The sequence below is a fragment of the Suricata suricatta genome, chromosome 4 (genome assembly GCF_006229205.1).
Source record: "Suricata suricatta isolate VVHF042 chromosome 4, meerkat_22Aug2017_6uvM2_HiC, whole genome shotgun sequence".
In the NCBI taxonomy this organism is placed as follows: domain Eukaryota; kingdom Metazoa; phylum Chordata; class Mammalia; order Carnivora; family Herpestidae; genus Suricata; species Suricata suricatta.
The window spans coordinates 100,687,863-100,705,213 of record NC_043703.1 but is presented as its reverse complement, the minus strand read 5'-3'; the positions used below and the strand labels follow the sequence as shown (position 1 = coordinate 100,705,213).

Genomic DNA, 17,351 nt, shown 5'->3' with positions numbered 1-17,351 from the left:
GTAAGACTTTGAAAAACATCTCATAAAAAGTATACTGTACCTGGAAATTGAAATAAGGGTTAGTACCCTGCAAAATAAGTACTTGGTGTATGCTCTTAAGAGCATTGGATGGATGCTGTGATGGTCAAGGGAGAGGGGCTGCCCCCAGGGGCTGTGTTTGCTCCCACCCACTGCTAGAATGCTCTCTGAACCTGCCCTTGGTTCTCTGTCCCCATGCAAACTTAGGTCTTTAAGGGTCTTAGAGCGCTGAGCTTGCAACAAATGCTATACATGCTTGGTAAGGAAAATCTACTGCTGAACTGTGGGCCACAGATGGGCCTGGAGGACATGGGAATAGGCAGCTGGGGTGGAGAGTACCATCTTCAGGGTTGGGGGAGGTTGTAACTGGGGATACAGAGCAAGACCTGTGAGGGGCCCAGGCTCCAGGAGCATCAGAACTGCTCCTGAGAGGAAGGACCAAATGATTTACTTGAGTGCCCACTGTATGGTGATTTACACACATTTTGTCATCTAATGGCTACGGTATACCAGGAAGAAGGTGTTGCTGTCACTTTTTTACACAGGAGGAAACGGCTTAGGGGCACAAAGCAGCTGCAGGAAGGTTGGAGTGGGAAGGCACCTCTTTTTCTCTGAGGAGAAAATAGGAGTAGAGAACTGGTTTGGGCCTGTTCTGTGGACACTGGGTAGGGGGCGGGGCAGCCACCTAGCAGCTACTTCCCTGGGGAAGGAGGAGGAGGCCAGGCTATGGGAAGGGGGTCTCTGCCCTGTGGAGGTGGAGGGGAGTACTGAGGGGAGGGCCAGGCCACAGTGGCAGTGCTCTAGCATGAGCTCAGAGGGGCTGAATCACCGCCCCCCAACCCACACTGAGCCCCTGAGCCTCTGTGGTGGGGACACAGAGTTCACTGTTGCTTCCCTGACTTCTCACTCTTCTCTCCAGGGCCTTGTTGGCCAAAGGCCCAGGCTCTGCTGACAGAGAACTGACAGATTTCCTAAAATAGGAAGCCTTGTCACCCACCCATTATCTCTCTTTGGCTGAACTGGGTGGGGCCTTTTCAGTAGAAATCTCTCTTTATAGATTTGTTTTACCAGAGAAAGCTTTGGCATGAAAGTGTGGCTGACTGGATGCCTTTGGTTCAAGGGCCAGTTTAAACCCCATTTAAAGTCTGTTGAGCCCTGGGGGTTAACTGAATAATTGGGCAGATTGTGGGTTGGACAGAAGTCTGTGCTCTCACTTCCTGTTTAAAAGGGATGAAAGAAGCCAAGGGATCTCACTGACTACCCAGCTGAGTTCCTTCCCTTCCTGCAGAGCCCAAGACCCATGGGACCCTGCTGGGAGTTCTAAACTCGGCGTTAGAATGGCCAAATTGACTTTCTGGTTACCTTATTTTTCTAATTAGAAGACCTGGAACAAAGCTTTCTTGGACTTGGTTTTCTTGTCTGTATAATGGATGGAACCGTTTTAGTTCAGGTCCAGAGGCAGAGGCTCTGTGTGGGTCAAGTGCTGGGTCAATCAACCCTGTCCCTGTGCTCCACCTGATAAGAGACAAGCTTTTATTTTGTTCTCAAAGATAACACCCAGGGCCTGGAACAGGAAAGGTGAGCTGAAGCTTGCCTGCCTAGTCAAAAAGCTTGTTTCTGTGTGGCTGTGACAGGGTCAGCCCCTCCCTCTCCCATAGCCTCTCTTTCACATTGATTATAAAAATAACCATATACCTCCTCCGTTTTTGCTGTTTGGATTTTGCTCAGCAGCTTTAATTCACTCGGGTCACATGGGCTTATTCCTCCATCTACACTCCATTGATCTGAAATCAGATTTCACCTAATGGAACAGAGTTTCTTATTCTTTTGTTGGTGAGGAGTGTGGGTTTTGTTTTTTAATCTTGTTTTGTTTTTACTGCTCAGAATTCCCCTGATGCACGTAGTTTTCCGATTTTTGCCTGTGCTTAGAGGGAGAGGGAGAGGCCATTGTAAGAACAACAGTATGACAGTAACTTTCCCTTCCTCTGGGTGTATTTCTGCTGGGAAAAATAGTAAAGAGGGAGACCGGGCAGACCCATTTCAAATGCCGATGGTGCTCCTGCTGTGTCCGTTCCAGGGCTGCAGACATGGCCCTGTTCCTCTGCCGTTGGCCATGGGAAGGGCCATCAGGGCACAGTTTCACACTTATCGCTGCCTCTGAATAAGGCAGAGGTCTGGGGAAGGCTCATTGGAGTGGGGAACTCTGCTTCTCTCTTGGCATATCGGCTCTGGGTGTTTGGGGTGGGCGTAGAGGAAGAGAGCTGCAGTAAACCACGCAGTGACACAATGACTGAACCCACAGAGGTGTCCCAACCATTCGTGCTTCACTGCAAGCAGTCTTACCCCAAGCCCCTTGTGAGCAGTGCGTTGGGACCTTCCATGCCCACCTTGGAGACTGAAATCCTGCCTGTTCTTCAGTGATAGATACAAAAAAAGAGCAGATAAAGCCCCTATGCTTGAGGAACTCAAGACCTACCAGAGAAATTAAAGCAATCTCCAAATTCAGGGTCCCTTACTGGCTCAGTTGGCAGAGCACGTGCCTCTTGATCTCGGGGTTGTGAATTCGAGCCCCATGTTGGGCATAGAGATGTTAAGAAATTCATTAAAAAAAAATCCCCAAATCATGAAAGATGAGGCAATTATTACAAAACAACTGGGTATGTGGATTTGAGTGTGAGTAGGTGGGTGTGAGGAGGGCAGTGTGCCCGGGCCCCCTTTAACCTTCTGAACTGGCAGAGAGGAGGGGACTAACAATCCGCTGTCTCTCTCCTTCCCTCTTAGTCTCCCTTCCTTCCAATGGAAAACCTGCTATTTGTGTAACTTTGTGCTAGGTCCTGGACGGAGGTGGATGTGATCATAAGGGAGTTGACAGTTCCTACAAAACAGTCTCTGTGCCAAAGATGGCGAATACTACCTTAGGGGCCAAACTATTCTGCCTGAAGGGGCAGGATCTGTACTTGAACTAAAAGTGTCAGGGCGAATGAGCCTCATCGAAGGGCATCATTTTGGAGTGACCACATCCTAACCTCTGCTTCTTCACCTCTTCTGTTCCCTTGCTCCTGCCTTTGAGTCCAAATCATTCACATAGATTCTGCCCCCACATAGGTGTCTTTCCCATGATTATCCCACTGTCTGAATCAGAAAGACTGCCAACCTCACCCCTGAGGAAACGTCTTGGTACTGGGTCCCCTTTCTCGCCTTGACCAGTCTACTGGTTTTAGTTCTGGGAAGTGGCTTCAGCTTGAATGGAGCATACAGGGTCTCCAATTAATTGAGGAGATAAGACTAGAAACTAATAAAAAAATACTATGTTAATTGCCAAGAGAACAGAGTTCTGTAAACTCTCCAAGGTTTTAGTCCTGAGGGAGAGTCAAGATTTGCATAAATGGAAAGAAAAAGGGAGTGCATTCTTGGCAAGAGACAGGGCTTTAGCAATGGGCCAGGGGTGGCAATGTGCTTCAGGAGTTCAGGGAGCAATGAGTAGACCGGTTTGCTAAAAAATTTATTGAGTGCCTCCCATGTGCCTCCACAGAAGATAGGAAGGAAGGGTAATGAGTGATCTGTTCTCTGGGATTCTGTAGGGTTCTGGATTGGAAGCACTCCCGTCAGGATAGAAAAACCTGGGTGTGTCTCAGGAATAAAGCAGAGACCACAATTGAAGGAACAGGAAAGTGTCCACTCTCCTAGCACAGAGGTTTGGATGACTAAAAAATGTGTGCTCGGGACATAATCTTAGTAAAGCTGCAGATTACATTTAAAGCAAACATTTACAAAGAGGATTGGCATGAGGAATGTGCATGAGGGGGAGTGGCTTTGCATGGGGAGCTTCTGAATTACGTAGAATTAGCCAGCAAAAGAGGAAAGACCAGCTGGGAGCCCCGCACAAATGTGTTTTGTATTAAAAAAAATTTTGATTTTAATGTTTATTTTTGAGAGAGAGAGACAGAGCATGAGTTGGGGAAGGGCAGAGGGAGAGAGGGAGATACAGAATCTGAAAGCAGGCTCCAGGTTCCGAGCTTTCAGCACAGAGCCTGATGCCAGGTTCCAACCCACCAGCCATGAGATCATGACCTGAGCCAAAGTCAGACACTTAACCAACTGAGCCACCCAGGCGCCCCCAGGCACCCCAGTTTTAAAGCAATCTCTCCATCAGGGGCTGGTGCTAGTGATGTTTGTTATGTTGTTACTGGCTTGGTGACCCTGGCAGCAGAGTCTTACGGGTTTGGGGAGGTTTTTCTAGGTTGCTAGATTCTTTGGTTTTTTGGAACTTGTCACAAGAAATTGCTTTGGTTTCCTCTCACTGGGTGCAGAGGAATGCCTGTGGTCACCGAAATAGAGTAACACTTAACAGATCAGTGTTCTTTTAGCTTAAAAAAAAAAAATAGCTGAGAAGATAGAGAATTTTTGGTCCTTGTCTTTCGTCACCTGAGCACGACCTGAACCTAGCTTAATTCTAATGGTTTCTCTGGAGGAACTTTTATAAAAGCTGGTAAATCATCATTTAAGGTACAACTAAAAAGTAGCTAGACATGAAATAAACACCTAGGAGTACTGATACAATGAATATTCATTCATTCAGCAGGTATGTTTGTCCCTATTATGTTCAAGTCACTCTGCTAAGTACAAAGCCAAGTGCCTGTTTATAAAAGCCTCACTTGCACTATCCTCCTGAGTGCACAAGATCAGAACATTTTCCAGCTGAATGAACAAGGAATTCCAGGCCCTGTTTCTTCAGTGGAAGCACACACTGTCCACTGAATAGGACGACATGCCGGGGAGGGATTTCTTCCATGGTCTCTGACAGCCGTTTGGCCACAGAGGCTTCAGCTTCATCCCTGCTGTGGGACTTTGGAGCTTACTAAGTTTCAGAAGAAAAGGCCTCAGTCCAGACATGTGTGTGCAGGAGGCATACTTCCAAGAGAGATGGGAAAACAACAGAATGAAGGAGGGGATAAAACCCCACCTCTGAAGAAGCTGGTTCCTTTAAACAAGCAGGGATGCTCTGTGTATTTTCAACCCAGGCTTGGTGAACCTCGTTGGAATTAGCCTGCTGGGTGGGAAGATGTATTCCCAAGAACTGGTGGGTGGGGTACAAGAGCCAAGATGTGAACCTGTAGATCCCTAGAGTTAACCCCATCCCCGTGGGGCAGGGTGGGCCCCTGCTGTTTGAGGCCAGAAGGCCCTATGGAAAAAGTGTGCTGTGGGGGTTCAGTCTGTGTTCCTTCCTGCTCTTTCTCTTGAACCAGACACCACCAAGATGGGAGAGATTGACACGGGATGGTGTCCGAGCAAGTGCTGTGGAAGACTGGCCCAGGGCTTTTGAAGGTTAGCTTCTGGGTTGCCAAAATATGGGGACTCTACTACAGGATTGTTGTTGTAAATCATGATATCAATATGAATCATTTGTTAGAAGAGCTCCGGTCCAGAAAGAGTGGAGACTGTGATGCCCCTGGGTGCCTCTGACTCAGAGGATTAGGTGATCGTTTGTACCTCAGTTTCTCCTACCCACAAAAACAGGACGAAACTTGCCTGCTACAGGATAGGGCTGTGGGAAAGTTCAAGAGAATAAGGAATATTTACATGCTCTTTAGTACCTTTTGAGGGAGGCCGGATTTTGGTCTGGTGAACATTTTCTATAGGAGAGCTACAGGGTGGTCTGAAAAAAACCTTTTTTTTTTTAAGTAGGCTGTGGGGGGTGGGGTGGGGTGTCAGGACCCTGAGATCAAGACCTGAGATCAAGTCCATCCCTCATCTGAGTCACCCAGGCAACCCCCAAAATCTTTCTTAAGTGATGCCCATCTCCTTGTTTGTGTCAATATGTTTTCTTCCTACTTTGCTTATCATTCCCCCATAGTAATGAACCCCATATGGTAATATTAGTAACTAATAAAAGCTATTATTTACTGGGCAACTCCTATGTGTCCATCCCTCTGCTGGATATTACATGACCTTGAATTCTTATTTAAAAATTTTTTTAAGTGTTTATTTTTGAGAGAGAGAGAGAGAGAGAGGGGGGGGGGACAACATGAGCAAGGGAAGGGCAGAGAGAAAAATGGAGACACAGAATATGAAGCAGGTTCCAGGCTCTGAGCTGTTAGCCCAGAGCTCAATGTGGGGCTCAAACCCACAAACTGCAAGATCATGACCTGAGCCAAAGTCAGATGCTCAACTGACTGAGCCACCAGGCACCCCTACATGATCTTGAATTCTTAAAACAGACATGAAAGAGAGGTGTTGTTAGTCTCCCTTTATACTGTGGAAACTGAGGCTCCAAGAGGTTTGTGGAAAGGGTAGAGGTGACCCATGAGTAAGTGGGAGAGCCAGGATGTAATTCAGGTCCACCTAGTGCAAAGTCCTATCCTCTCCGCTACACCCTACAGGCTCCCAGCCACTCTTCGCAGGTTTCTACGGGCCCATGAGTGGAATATGCCCAGAGACAGCCGTTCTTGGCAGAAGAGGTGACCACAGAGTGCTTGGTACTAAACACAATGCTGTCAGCACCAACGCTCAACCCCATGACGTGTGCTTAGGCTGGCTGTGGTGTGTGTGTGTAGATATCTGCACCCAGCTGTGGTGGGTGATAGAACTCAGAAAAGGACAGAATTTGTCTGGAGAAGACCCCTCTCACAACCAGGTCCCTCTCCCTTCTTGAACTTGAGGGATGCAGCAAGCCTCCTATGTCCCACCTGACTGCTCGTTAAAGCATCAAGGCAGATGCTCTCATTGGACCGTGAGCCTTGGGCCTCTGTCTTCAGGCAACATGGATTACCTGGAAGCTGTTAACTTTGCCCTAGTTATCCTTTTTGTGATGCTTTCAGATGGTGGGTGTGGTGGCTGATGAGTTGAAACCAGTCAACTATGCACTGAAGCCGGTTATTACTTGCTTAATGACAAACAGCTTGCAAAACAGTTTCCCTGGCTCTCGGCACAGCCAGGCCTGTGTTGTAGTACATCTGCTGCTGAACAGGGTTTGCCGTTCGTTCGGAAATGCAAGTGCTTGGCTTCTTCAGCATGCTGTGCCCTGACACAATCATCCTAGTGTTCCATGTCCTCTAAATGTCATTGCCAAGTAATCAGTATTGATTTTTGGTAGGTCTTTCAGAGCCCAGGCTGTCACTAACCCCTCCGGGGGCCATCATAGCCTTTGACACCTGGAGGGTAACTGCTTGTTGTATTGATGGGTTGCCAGGACCAGAATTTCCCAGGTCTATCCTTAGTTCTTCAGAGGAGCTTTTATAAACACCGTCCGGAATCCTTGTGAAACTTCCCTATTATGTAATCCACATTAGTGCTGTTCATGTGAGCCATGTCTTCTCCCTTTTGTGGTAATCACCACCTTGGTGCTTAGTTATTTAGGTAAGGATGCACAATAAGGGAGAAATTTAGAGCCATTTCTTATACATGGTGATACGTGATTTTTTTCAACTTTCATAGCCTTCTGAGGAAATGAAGTAGTCCCAATTGCGTATTTTTCCTAACATCTAAAACTTCCTTCTTGAAGTAAAAATGTTAAAGATTTTTAACTTTAATAGCATAGTCCTGGCTTTTTTGTTAATTAAAAAAAATTTTTTTTGTTTTAATGTTTATTTTTTGAAAGAGACAGAGCATGAGTGGGGGGAGGGGCAGAAAGAAAAGGAGACACAGAATCTGAAGCAGGTTTCAGGCTCTGAGCTGTCAGCACAGAATCCCATGTGGGGCTTGAGCCCATGAGCTGTGATATCATGACCTGAGCTGAAGTTAGACATTTAACCCACTGAGCCACCCAGGTGCCCCTTCAACTTTTTTTTTTTTTTAATGTTTATTTGGAGAGAGGGAGTGAGAGAGAATACCAAGCAAGCTCCAAGCTGTCAGCACAGAGCCTGACATAGGGCTCAAACCTACAAACTATGAGATCATGACCTGAGCTGAAATCAAGAATTGGATGCTTGACTAAGCCACCGAGGAGCCGCTAGTCCTGGTATCTTAAATATTACATATTTAGGGAATGCAATCTTCTATCTTAATGTCATGGGGCAGTCAATATCACGGGTTATATAATAATGCTATAACTCGGTGATACACTCTCAGGGTGGCTGAGATTCATAGGATTGGCCTTTTGTCCCCAGATAGTTATACTGCTGTGTGCTTTTACTTTTCTGGGCTTTTTGCACTCTCCACTTGAGTTTCTCCCCACTGACCCATGTTTGATTGCTTCTAAACCACAGGCTTGTTTCTTAGAATAGGATAAGGACTTGAAAATGGTTTCTATTTCCTGGACACATATGGCACATGGAATTGTGTCAGCAGCCCTGTCCCTCAGAGGTCCTCCTCATTTACTGCAGAATTCACAGCTCTGCTGTAGATGGTGGAGGGTGTGGGAAGTCGGAGCCTCCAGTTCTCCAGGGTGTTACTGGCTTTGGCATTGAGCAGAACTGCCCCTTTGGAAAATGCATGTCATCCTGTATGATGACATTACAGGCTATGGATTCAGCATGTGTACAAGACCAGTGTCCTTTATTTCCTGTCTTCTCTTTAACAGAAGCCACTGCTCTGATTTCTATTTTACCAAATAGTGGATGGCTAGTGGAAAAACCTAGGCTTTCCTTCATTAGTCTCCATAGGGAAATGTAACCAGTTTTGCCTTGTGTTCCATTCCTTAGACGGGCAGGAGATGCCAACACAAAACCAAGCAGAGAACTGACCACCCAACTTCTGAGCATTTCCAAGGATCTTTTGGTAACCTTCATAACACATGTAATTTCTTCTTAAGTGCCCATCTCCCCCACTGCACTGTGAGCTGAAAGCTCCAACAGACAGTAGAGGTTGTGTCTCTTCTCCCTGTATCCCCAGCCTCTGCAAAGTGTCAGACACATAGTGGGCACTCAGGGAATACTTGCTGGGCTGGCCGAAGTGTGTGAGGGCCCCTGACTGACTCCCTCATCTGAACAGCCTTGCAAGAACATTCAGCAGACAGAGAGGTATATTTCAGATGATGTGTTTAGCTTGAGGAAAGCTTTTTAGGAAGGCAAAATTTGTGTTCTCCCCTGCAGGGCTTACTGGAAGTGCGTGCCAAGTTCCTCTTCTTTGGTCTGGTATTGCAGTCCTGTCACTAAGTGGCTACCCTGTGCTCGGCTATGATGGCTGGAGACCCACTCCGCGACTTCGCATGCGCCAAGAATAAGTCTATGTTCCAGGTTGGGAGGCGATGGTAGCTTTGTGGGTGGAGTATGTCAGGTGCTCATAAGTTGTGTGGGATTCAGAGAGGACAGAGATGAATGGACATGGAGGTAAGACTAGGACTCCCCAGTTGAGTCTTTGATGTTTGGGTGACTCAGCCTCTTACCTCTGCCTGTCTTTTTGGGACTGTTATTTTACAGTTTTCCGTAGCGCTTTCTTGTTCAAACTGCCACTTCTCCATCCTGGTCCTCTCTGGAGAAAGAGTTGCAGGCTGGATCCAATAGATAGTGGGACAACTTCCCACCTTGATGTCTTTGTTCCCAGTCTCATTTTGCCATGTCATTGTTTGCCTCTTCCAGCTTCAATACTGCAGTTTTCTTCACGGGCCCTTTCCTGCTGTCCTGCTTCTCAGGTTTCAAGCCTCCCTTTCCCCACACGTTGCTGCCCGTCTGAAAATATACTGCCTAAGCGGCAATCTCTTCACCTCTCCTTCTCCATGCTTTTGCCTACAAACTAAGCCCCTCCATAGCCCATTGCTTCTGGGCTAGAGTGAATTTTCCAGTCCATTTATTTGCTTGTCAAACATTTACCTTCTATAATCAACTATGACAGGCTCCCTAGAAAAGTAACATAATGATGATTTACTTCCCCAGGAACTTACAACATTCTGTTGGCATTTATCTTCTCCTAGACTGAAGACTTTCTGATTAAAAAGATGATAATAATAATAAAAGCATTTGGGACTTAAGTTAAATTTCCATTCCTACCCTTCTGACCTTAGACATCCATTCACAGTTGGTGGGAGTAAGACATCGGTGGAGTCAGTGAGTGTCCTCTTGTCTAGCTTGGGAATCTTTGCTCACCTGCAGACAGAGATGTGAATGGAGAATATCAGATTCCCGTGACAGGTAGGAGGAGTCTCAAGGGAACTGTTAACACTGAGGAAGGGAGAAGTTTCCCCTTCTGTGATTAGAAGCAGGAGAAAAAGTGGTGAGAGAGTCCACATGGTGAGCAATGGAGCTGATGGGGCAGGGCCCTCGTCTCCTGCTGCTAGCAGCAGTGAGCTCTGTAAACTTGTCTCCCACCAGTGGTAGCAGTGAGGAGCTACAAGAGCAGGACTATTAGCCCCTCAGGCCAGGGAGTGAAGGGACATGTTTGGGGATGGTGGGGATTCCACAGGCAGTTGGACTTGCAGGGAAAGCTCTGGTGGAGAATCAGGATTCAAAGGCATTACAGTTGTTTATTTCTCTTCCCAGACTTGCTGAGTACAGAACAGAAAGATGAGGTAAAGAACAAACTATAGCTCTTGCCCTTAGAGAGGATCCCATTGTGATGGGGTGGTTGGAGAAATGGGCACATACATACATGATACAGTGGAGTGAACAGAGTTGGGGTGATAGGTAAGGAGAGAAAGTGTTGAATGTGTGAACTGGGTGTGGGATTGGCCAACCTTCATGAATCCCAATGGGAAGAGTAGTGTTGTGGCCGCCTTGGTAATCAGTTACAGTGACTGGTGTTGTTTGTTTCTCTCTGTGGCATAAATGTTCCCAATAATGCTGATGAAGAGATGAACACTGAATGTTCTTCATTCATTCTGACCAGATAAGATCATTGTTTCCTAGATCATTTTCTTATTTGTTTATACTGAAACTTCTCCACCCTGATCTTCGCTGGCCAGCACAGAGATAAATGTTAATGGAACCAGGGAATTAAACTTAGCTGGGTTCAAGTAAAACCAGCTGTCTAAGGGGGGTTGGTGCCATGACCACTACTCAGGACACTGATTCCATAGAGCTGGGTTTCAGCATATGAAGTACAGATTCTGTGGAGATCAGTGATGGCAGGAATCCTATGGAAAACCAGGCCCTGCTTTGCTCCTCTCCCACATGAGACATCTGATGTTCAGAGAAGATCTTGATCAAATTCAGAGTTGCAGAACCAGAAAAAGAATCCTTGTCATTCAATTGCTATGTGAACGTGTTACCTCTTCTGCAGTGTAGCCTCAAAGTACAATATTCTCCAGCTGGACTGGACTAAAGCACTTGACTCTAGAAACCTCTTGATAAAATAGAAAATAAAGCCATGCATTAAGCTCTAATCATTAATAATGCTTTGGTGTGGGTGGTAATATCTTTCTTTTAAATCAACCAGCCCAATAAGCTAGGATTTAAGACTAACTTGCTCCCCATCCTACTACTGGTAAAACAAAAAACAAAATAATAAAAACCTTCCCCTTTGTATCCTCCACCTACTCTGCCCCTAGAGTATGTGCCCACCTTGGTCAGCACAGGAGGATTATTGATTATTACTAATTATTGATTATTATTGATTAGCCTAGAAGAATGCCATATTGACTTTCTTGTTTGGGTCATGTCACAATTCCCTATAGAGGAGGCAAAGCTTTGGGCTCTTCCTGAGTTTTCCTAGTTGTCATTTCTGTGTTGGCAGTACAATTGAAGATGTCTCCATAAGTCTCACAATCCCCCATTCCCTCTTCACACCTAGGAGATCAGGAATGGAGGAGGGAAAGCTATGAAACATTGCCTCTGTCAGCTGATGGGGTCATTGATGACCAGCATGATAAATGCCTTTAGAAAAACTGACACTAAAAAAAAAAGGCATTTTCTGTGTTTAAAAACTCCATTCTAGAGTTTTGTAAGTGACATGCTTTATCTGGTAATTGAAAACCTGTTGCGGTTCCATGGTTCTTCTGTGAGGAACATGGGTCATGTGACTTCCTGCCACTGGGTGAAAAATGAAGTTGGAACAGATTTCACCACTGAACATATACCCACTACCTGGGCTAAGTCTTGCCTTTCCCCCCTCACCCTTAATATGTCTTATCACAGAATTAGGGGCTCTTCAAACTGGTCAGTTAAAGACCGTAAACTCAACTCTGATCACCACCCTTCCCTACCCAAAACAGTACTGAATAACTATAGAGTGGTCTCTGGACCAGCAGCCTCAGCATCACTTGGGGGCTTGTTAGAAATCAAATTCTTGGATCCCATCCAGACTTACTCAGAAACTCTGTGGGAGGAACTCCACAAACCCTGTGGTGATTTTGACCAGCACTGGACTCCAGCACAAAGTACTCTCTTAGGGCTCGCCATTGAGGGACTTCACAGCAGAGCCCCAAGCCACCTGGTCAGCCTCCCAGTGCTTCCCTGTGAACACTCTGTGCTCTGGTTACACCACAGACCTTCATTTTCATACTTTTCTGCCTTTGCTCAAATGCCTCCTCTGCCTGGAATGCCCTCCCTGCCCTCCCGTGTCTGTCTGTCCGATTCTCCACCTAAAAGTTGTGCCTGCTGTAAATGTTGGCAGGCATGTTTCCAATGATGAATGTTTTAGTTTTAGAAGCTGAGGTGGGGATCTCCAGTTGCTCCACATCCATTGATCACTCTAATCACCCCAGCAACACTGAAGGGCTTCACCAGGTGACTGCTGGAAAACATCCTCTAATCAGCATGTAGGTTAACTAACATTGGCACATTGCTTTCCTTCCAGAAGCCTCCAAAGGCAAGTGTTGTGACAGAAGAGGGGATGATTCAGTCCACACCTGATGTGAAAACAGGGTATAAAATCTAGTAGCACTGATGGGAGCAATGAACAATAATGGCAACCTATTTTTAAATGGCATGAGTCTTGATAATTATCACTTGCAGAATCTAGCCTCCCAAGCTGAATGCATCCTCGGGATGTGAAACTCATTCTGATAATTGAGGCACTGGAAAACACTGGAAGGCTTATAGAAAATATATACAGCAAGCACAAGATATTCTGAGCAATATATTCACTACTGTCTGGTTCCGTGTGCTAAAACGACTGCCTTCATTATGAAAACGACAAACAAATTTTAACTAATAGTCTCAGGTCTCAGCGAGTCTCCACAGAGCATTGATCACAATGGCGTCTATCATCATGGTCCCCACCATCTTTGAGGTGTCACTCAGGTCTGTAGCTGTTGGTATTTGTGGGGCAACCAGGCAACCTCTTAGTCCAGATGGATGATAATGACTAACATGACTTGCTTCCTCCTCAACGCTGTTGGGAAGATTAACTGGATCATAGGTCTCCTTGTAAATGACAAAGTTTAGTGTAAATGTCAGTTAATATTTTGATCACCCTTCCCTGGCTCCCTACTCCAAAGCCAGAGACCTTCAGTTTATCTTGACAAATGGAGAAATTATTCTTCATACAGTTAAATCTTAAATATTGGCTAGTCCTGGGTTGTGCCCATAGGTGACTGGGGCTTGGTTGAAAAGAAGCACTAGCTTTTAGTGAGATGTTGGAGTTAGGATGTGGAAGGAATTAGAGCGGATTTGGTTGAAAGCACTGCTCTTCACAGTGGTCCTCAGACTGGTGTCGTTGTTGACAGAATTGTGGGCTGTGGTAGTGAGCTGGTCTAATCTTTCACACACTTTGCAAAGCCCATGCCACAGCATTCAGGACAGATGTCATTTAGCTCTTGTTTGGACATCTACAGAATTGGGTGCCCTCATCTCAATGGTTCATTGTGTTATTAGACATTTGCAGTTGTTGGAACATTCTTTCAGCTTTTGAGCCCAAATCTGCTTCCATTTTACTTCCTACTATTGGTTTTCATTCTCAACTCTGGCAGAACACACAGAAGGCTGGTCTGCTCAATAAGGCAGGGCTTCCTAAAAAAATGCACAGCTAGATACTTCCATCGGAGCTTCTCTTCTCCGAATGAAACATCTTCTGGTCTTGTAACTGTCCTTTGTTGATATCGTTTCCAGAGCCACCTTGCAATCTTGGTTTTCTCTTTTGGGCAAGGAGCATGAGTGTTTATAATATAATTGTTGGAGTACACTGGCAGGGAATTTCTAGGTCTTCCATGATCTTATAGTAAAGCAAACTATGCTCTGAATTGTTCCCCCTGCTCCCTGCACCCTCACTGCAGCACACGACCGTAAGAATTCAGAGAGGAACCTGATGGTAGCTGACTCTCCAAGGAACAACCCCAGTGACATCGGGCTGTGGGGGCAGGTTGATACTGTCTGTCACATGGAGTGAATTCTCTTGGTAGATAGTTCCAACTGATTGCTATACTATTTCCATACAATTGCTAGGAAGAATTCTATCTTTTTATCCAAAGTGATAGAATTCTTCCTAGCAATTGTATAGAAACATTTAAGCTGCAGACAGTGTGGAAGTTGGATGCAGTGATAAAATATGCAGACAGGCAGATCTAATTTCAAATATGGCCCTGCCAGATCAGCAATTTGCTTTATATCTCTGAGTCTGTTTTCTCTCCATATCAAATGAAGATCATTCCTGTCTCACAAAGTTGATGTGAGGGCTAAATGCAATGATGTTTTCAAAACAGTAGGTACTTATAAGTGCCCTCTGATGTTCTTAGCACAGGGACTTTTTGTTGGGATTTGAGCCTCCTTCCTCTAAAGCAGTCCAGGTCAATGTGTGTGACACATTCTGGTGTGGTGATGAGAGCCCTGAGGAATCTAAGTCAAGGAGTGGCAAGGTCCTTTTCATTAAGGGCCACATGTAATTTATTTACATTAAAATAGCCCCATGTCTGGTGACTACTTTATTGAACACAATAACATTACAGCATGTGGTAAATAAGGTTAACCCTAGTCTGTGGACTGAGTAAGAGACTACTGGTACTAGGATGTGTTTCAAGTTTTGCAGTAGGACAATAATGTCAAGAACAAAACTGTGGGGAATACCAAGATGGCCGACTAGCTCACACCCTTGCATAGGGTAGTCAGGAGTTTCAGCTTTGTAGGTTATAGAGTCACGGTCACAACTACTCAGCTCTGCCATTGTAGTGTGAAAACAGTCATAGAAATTGTATGAATGAATGTATATGGCTGTGTCACAGTAAAGCTTTATGTATTTACAAAAACAAGCAGCAAGCAGGCCATAGTCAACCTCTAGTCTAAAGACTTCTCTTTCTCTCCTCCCTCCACCCCCCTTATTTTGTCTGTTTCTTGTGGTAAGAACACTTAACATGAGATCTACCTAACACAGTTTGAAGGGCATTATATACAGAATTGTTAAGTACTGTCACAATATTGTCCAGCAGAGCTCTAGAACTACTCATCTTGCATAACTGAAATCTTATACCCATTAAACAGCAACTACCTGCTTCACCTCCCTGGCAACTACCATTATACTCTTGAGTCTGGTTATTTTATCATGCAATATTTGTCTTTCTGTGGTTGATTTATTTCACTTAAAATCATGTCCTCAAGGTTTATCCATGTTGTTGCATGTGGCAGGATTTCCTTTTTTTAAAGCTGAAAAATACTACAGCTTGAATATACCATATTTTCTTTATCCAGTCATCCACTGATGAACATTTAGATTATTTCCACAACTTGGCTATTGTGAATAAGCTGCAGTGAATGTGGGAGTGCAGAAACCTCTTTGAGATCCTAGTTTTCATGCTTTTGGATAAATAGAAGTGGGATTGCTGCATAACAAGCTAGTGCAGTTTTCAGTTTTTTGAGGAACTTCCATACTGTTTTCCATAGCAGCTACAAGATCTTATTTTCAATGTACGAGAATTTCAACTTCTCCACATCCTTGAAACACTTGCTCTTTGTTTTTTGATGTTACCCATTCTAACAACTGAGGTGGTTAGAGCCTCATTTTCTGACCTCAGCTCTGGGGACCTGCTTCTGTTGGATTGATCTTTCCAGAAGCCTCCCTCTCTTACCCTGAGGGGCTCTAGGATCCTCTCTGGGGCCACTGGGCATGTAGCCTCAAAACCTGTTCAAAGCTTTGTTTCAAATTATTGTAGCTTCTGGAGGGGGCAGGGACCTCCATCCAAGATCCTGTAGAGAGAATGTGCACAAAACCTTTAGAGCAGGGTGCCCAGGTGGCTCATTCAGTTAGATGTCTGACTCTTGGTCTCCACTCAGGTCATGATCTCCTGGTTTCTGTATCTGAACCCCAAGTCCTGCTCTGCATTGTGACATCATAGAGCCTGCTTGGGATTGTTTCTCCCTCTCTGTCTGCTCCTCTCCTGCTTGTGCTCTTCCTCTCTCCCTCTTTAAAAATAAATACATTCTAAAATGATTAAAAAAAAAAAACAACCCCACAAACCTTTAGAACAGACCCACTGGAGATTTCATGATCAGAGGGCAAATGCCTAGGTTCTGTGTTTCCATGTAAGTCGTCTGTTAGGTGTGCAGAGTGCCCTGGTGTAAGCCTCCGTGACACTCCATACTTGTGCTTCGTAACAATGCTTGTGTGATGGGCTCTTTCTCTATGAAGTCAGGGCCATGTTAGAATTGCTGTTCATGGCTGTAGCACTAGCATCTAGCAGAGTGACCAGCACAGGCTACACACTCCACAGATTCCTACTCCAGTTCAGCCTCTAATCCACAGAATTGTTTCAGACAACACTGTTAGACTTTGTCACCCCTACCACTGTGGGGGAAAGCTCGTGGACTCCAGGCCTGAAAAATAAGATGTATATTATAAGGCACAGCCTTCACCAAAGACCTATAATCTCAGGCCTCAAAAGTCTTCTTGGCAACTATCACTGACATAACTTCTGTTTACACAATTACCAGGCGTTTCTTGGAGGGAGGTCACGTTAATAGCTTAAGGAATGGTTCCTTTGAAATTTAGAAATGGTGATTCATTTAATATTTTCTTTCCTTTCTTAGAGAAAGAACTTTTAGATTTTTGAATATGGTGTGTCCTTTTCTGATCCTTAAATTGAATTTTGTTAACTAAACTTTGGTAGGCTTTTCCTTGTGTAAATTTTAACCACAGTAGAAGAAAGCTAAGTGCTGCTGAATCCCGAGTTCACAAACCAGCCATGGAAGTGCAGGAGTCTGAGCAGTTCCTGAGTGGGCAGAGCTGGCTGACCTTCCCAAGACAGGCTGCAAAGTGCTGGGTGGGCAGGCTGCTGCCTTGCTCACACCCAGAGGGATCCAAATCTCTGGGTTATACATAGGTTACTCGCAGGGTCGGTGAGTGGGGAAAGAGATTAATGACCTGGCTTTTCCCTGTGACTTTGTCATTCCAGCCAGTTAGTGACTTTGGCGGGTCTTCATGGAGGGCAGATCCCAGGCAACTACCCCTTCTTCCCTACTATACCCATGCTGAAGGTCCATTCAGTCACCATGGCCTTTTTTATCATCATTTGTCTGAATAGTTCTAGTCCTCACCTT

General features: G+C 45.3%; 1 long non-coding RNA gene across 1 annotated transcript; it reads right to left on the bottom strand.

The window, feature by feature from the left end:
* Positions 1-489: 489 nt before the first annotated feature.
* On the bottom strand, positions 490-16,403 carry LOC115289824. Its single transcript, XR_003907823.1, has 5 exons — positions 16,273-16,403; positions 9,951-10,037; positions 1,714-1,937; positions 1,381-1,533; positions 490-629 (listed from the first exon to the last, which is right to left on the bottom strand). It is a non-coding gene; the product is annotated as an uncharacterized LOC115289824 (long non-coding RNA).
* Positions 16,404-17,351: the final 948 nt, after the last annotated feature.